The following is a 4844-nucleotide window of genomic DNA, read 5'->3' on the forward strand; positions in this document are numbered from 1 at the left end:
CCAATAGTGGGGTCACTTACTGAGTATTTCTTTAAATACTCAGGCCATGTGCTACTACATTTTTCAGGTTAAGGCAAGGCATTCCTGTACGGCTGACGACGGCATCGCAACTCGAGATCATGGCACATGCATATGATAGTGGTATTTATTTTCTTAGACTTAGGATAGAATAGGATGTTTTAAACTTAAACGCTTATTTATTTTATTTCGAGTCTTTTGTTTTGTCGTTTTAAAGATGTTTTCGAAACACGTAAGTCCATGGCTGTGTTTTTAAGTTAAAGGTTATGTTTTATGAAATTTAAATGAAGTCTTCCGCATTCAATGTTTATGGTATGTATACAGTAGCGACCTTAAATTAAGTAAAAAATTTCGAGTCGTTACATCTCTTTAATTTTTCGTCATGAAAATTTTGGAGTAAAGGGTTTATTATGATTTCATGCAAGTGACACAGGTGAAACAAGATTTGAGGTTTCAAACATATGCATCGTTGAATTTGTAATAAGACACAAGAATAGACGAACAACGTTGTTCATTTGAAAAAAGAACTACGTACCATTATGTTACATTGCATTGTAAAAGAAACTATAAAAAGATGGTGGAATTCTAAGAAGATTTCCAAACCCATCATAACACGACGTACGACCAAACCGATTATTTAAACACGACATTGAAATGGAAAATTGAAGAAGAAACAAGAAACGGAAATGAAAGGATTTGGTTTCAAGCAGGGCATTGGAAGCCGGACGGAACCTTCTGTCCACAGTAGTTCAAAAGCAAGCTGAGGGAAACTGAGAGGTCAATCTTGAGACCCAAGGCTCTGGCCTTCACCGCAGTGCAAAGGTACACAGCAGCTTCCAGGTCAACAAGGCCTTGGATTAGGGTGCAGCATGGGGATTTTGGTGGTGAGCCGATCACTAAGTGCACTAGATCGTCCAGCAAGTCGGCGCAGATGCCAAGCTTGAGGGTGTCCCTGGGGCACTTGGAGAGTGATGGTTGCTGCCTTGACGGGGTGGGCTTGTGGGGCTTGGGTGGCGGCGGTGGGCAAGGGACATAGGTGGAGCTGACCATAGTGAAGAAGAGGAGGTTGAGGAGGAGGAGGAGGGCAATGGGTGAAGAGAGCTTGGAAGCCATTGATGGAGAGATATTGAAGGGTTTGTAGGTTTGTGGGATGGCTTGTGAAGAATTATGAGAAGGGTTAGGGTTTTTATAAATGGGGTTTGGGAATTTGTTGTATTTTAAAACAAAAATTCCTTATAAATTGCTGGATATGAAACACTTAACTCTTTCAGTTACTTTATTAAGTTTTGAGGAATTGATTTGAGAGATGGGTTTTTAATTAGTTTGTCTTTTTTTAAAGTATTATAAAAATGTCAAATGGCCTACAAACTAGACATAGTGATGTTCGATAATAAGATATCACATACTTTTTAAAATAAATTATTGTGGTTTGTATGGTTGGAAAATAATATTTGATATAAATTATTGTGGTTTGTATGGTTGGAAAATAATATTTGATAGAACCCTTCCAGACAAGTAGGTAATAGATGATAATCTAGAGATTATTTTTAGCACAAATAATTTTTACAAATATAATATGGTTTCTTTTTAAATATAACTATGAGATTCCACGTCATTTTGAAGGAGTAACGAGACATTTTTTTTTTTATAAGGGTGTGGAAACCTCTCCATAGTAAATTGTAAAATTGGCGGCGATATATAATGAGTCAAAGCGGATAAATATATATTAACATTCAGTTTTGATATATATTGATGTTAGTATGACATAACAGTACAACTTCTAAAACATGACAAGACTAAGATTGTTATTACATTCATGCTTTGAAAATCTTTTAAAGTTTACTTAAGATGAAAATGGTTATAAGATAAAAGATCTCTCAAAAAAAAAAAAAAAAAAAAAAAGAATTTTTTTAGGATCCCAAAAATGAATTCTAAAACATAAATTGGACCGTTGTTTGCGAATAAGCAGTGATTGATTAGAGATGTAGTGGCAAAGACTTGTTCAATGTCAAAATGAAAGGAAAAAGCTTTGCTCTAAATCCGATGGAGAGAGAGCAGATGACCTTTATACCAAGAGCTAGTGCCACTGAGATTTGGCACAAAAGACTTGGGCACTTTCATCATCGAGGTTTGCTTTAGATGCAGTCAAAGAAGCTGGTAAAAAGACTCGCTGACATTAATGATTACATTCCTCTTTGCCGTGCTTGTAATTTTGGGGAGCAACATAGGCAACCCTTTCCTAAACATTCATGGAGAGCCTCGAAAAAACTGCAGCTGGTTCATACTGATCTTCGTGGTCGTCAACGAACAACATCATTAAATGGTAATCTTTATTACATTGTTTTTATTTATGATCCAACGAGAATGTGTTGGATCTTCTTGCTCAAGCAAAAGCCAGAAGTAGCGGGCGTATTTTGAAATTCAAAGCCAGAGTTGAGAATGAAAGTGCATGCTTGATTCAGACTATAAGATCAGATAATGGCAAGGAGTACACTTCAGAAACTTTTAACAGGTTTTGTGAAGAGGCTGGAATTGAACATCAATTGACAGCACTATACACTCCTGAACAGAATGACGTCAGTGAAAGGAGGAATAGATTCATAATGGAGATGATATTTCATCTATTGAAGAGTTTAGATGACCATAAAGTATCTTGTGCATCGTTCATGTTCTAGGATGATGCACAAATGTGTTTCTCAGTCCTAATGGTGGTGTAATCACACGACATTATGAGAAGAGTATTACTTGAGCATGGCCACATGTATAAAACAATAGGAATTCACCAAGAATTCAGGAGGCGAATGAGCTTAGCCTAGCCTCGAAATTGGTCTACATTAAGACAAAGAAGGCAGAGAGATTCATCGTAGACTTGGATGAATGTGTTTGCCTCGACCTAGGCTTACTCAGTAAAGCTATTCATTAAGATTTTCTCAACTCGACCAAGGTGGCCTCAACCTAAGTGACTTATTTCTAGCCTCGATGGCTTAGGCCTCGACCTTGACTCTAAGATCATCCCTTTGAAATGGCTTTCTAATACTGCATGGGTAACAAATTTTGATTTGTTAACTTATTTGATTCGGTTTGGCATTTTTATTCACTCATTCCCATTAAGGTTTAGCTTCTCCTTTAGTCTCAAGTTAATGTTTTATGTAACGATACTAAATTTTTACATACTCAGAGTCACTACCAAGTCTCATGCTTATCTCTTAAATGCGGAATATAGCTCTTAGATACTCATCATAAATAACGGAAAATTTAAAACACATTCAGAACACTTCAAACTACCAGAACACATTATCGGTCTTACGTGTTTCAAAATATAACGTTGGAATTTAAAATTAAAACAAAACAATTACAAATGGAATAATGTAAATAATGAAATAAAAGCGTCCTATACTCCTATGACTAAGAATTTAAACATGCAACTACCTTATGCACGAGCCACAGTATCTATTTCCGATGTCGTCGTCGTCCGTACATGGGCGTCTTCTTTTTACCTGAAAAATGATATTTGGCACACGGCTTGAGTATTTCGAAGAATACTCAGTAAGTGACCCACTGTAGGGGTCATGCTGATGCAAACACGTGCAACATGCTCTTGGGATTGAGCTCTAACTCATCTAGGAGTGACCTCCAATCTCGAACAAATTGGATGTGTAGTACTTCTTTACACATGACCCACACGTGCGAGCGTGAATCCTCTGGGCGCTCGCTTGGACCCTCTAATCAAGCTAATCTGTAACAACGTCTGGAAGTTAGCGGAACCCCATAGTGTCATGAACTATTCAAACTTGATAGTATGGGTAATTATCATAGGTTTAATGTACGGAGTACAATTGCGAGTATGAACTATTTATTAGGCTGTTTTTCTTGAGGCTTCAACTCTACCGTAGAAAGGAGAGACTTAAAATATAAATATATCTAAGAATAGCTTAACAATCCTCACATTTGTGCCGATCAAGGTAGGTCTTAAACAAAGATACTCTAATTTTCCATACGTTAATAACTTCGCCTACGAAATGGCTTTAATGTTGGCTTGGTTGAATGACTTGTATGATGTACGAATGACGAATTTTTCATGATTGTTTGATGCGTTTTGTGTTATGTTATGTTTATGCAATGATACAAGATGTACTATAATATGATTATGTCATGTTATGGAACTATGTTGTGATATTGATGTGGTATGATGCATAAACCTCCATATATTACACTACATAAACTACGATATCATGTACGTCGTGGTATTATGCATGCTCCTTTCCCTCCATAGCTTCTGCCAACGTGAGTTTAAGCTAGCCCAACAAGTAAACTTAGAGGATACGTATACGAGTCTGCTAGGTGTATCTATGTGTACATGTGTAGAGAAATATTACACATTCAACTCTATCAAGACTGAAGAGTAGAGATCGTTGCATGTATTTGCATTTTCCGACCGCAACAGTGTGATTATTTACTGAGTATTTTTTTAAATTATCAAACCAAGTGCTATTTTTTTTAGATGAAGGCAAGAGAACCATGTAGGGTCACTATATAGGCTATGAGAATGAAGGTATGATAGTTGCATTTTCTATTCAAATTATAGCCTTTGGGTTAGATATCAAAATTAGTTACTTAACATTAATGTTTAAAATGTGGAAGTCTCGATTTTATGGAAATGTCAATATCAATAGATAATTTTGAAAAAAAAAAATATATATATACAACAAAAATATGTCACTATCACTGTAGCCGACTAGCTTGAGTTTCTCCTTTTCGCTCCCTGCACAGTATCTTACACCCCAACCTCTGGTTCCGGCTACATAGCTCAGGATGCGCTTGACAGC

At 36.5% G+C, this 4844-nt stretch overlaps 1 pseudogene; it reads right to left on the reverse strand.

The window, feature by feature from the left end:
* Positions 1 to 720: 720 nt before the first annotated feature.
* LOC147793125 (14 kDa proline-rich protein DC2.15 pseudogene) lies at positions 721 to 1068 on the reverse strand (annotated as a pseudogene).
* Between the last annotated feature and the right edge of the window lie 3776 nt (positions 1069 to 4844).

Source organism: Cucurbita pepo, chromosome 3 (genome assembly GCF_057944985.1).
Source record: "Cucurbita pepo subsp. pepo isolate OVF chromosome 3, ASM5794498v1, whole genome shotgun sequence".
NCBI lineage: Eukaryota > Viridiplantae > Streptophyta > Magnoliopsida > Cucurbitales > Cucurbitaceae > Cucurbita > Cucurbita pepo.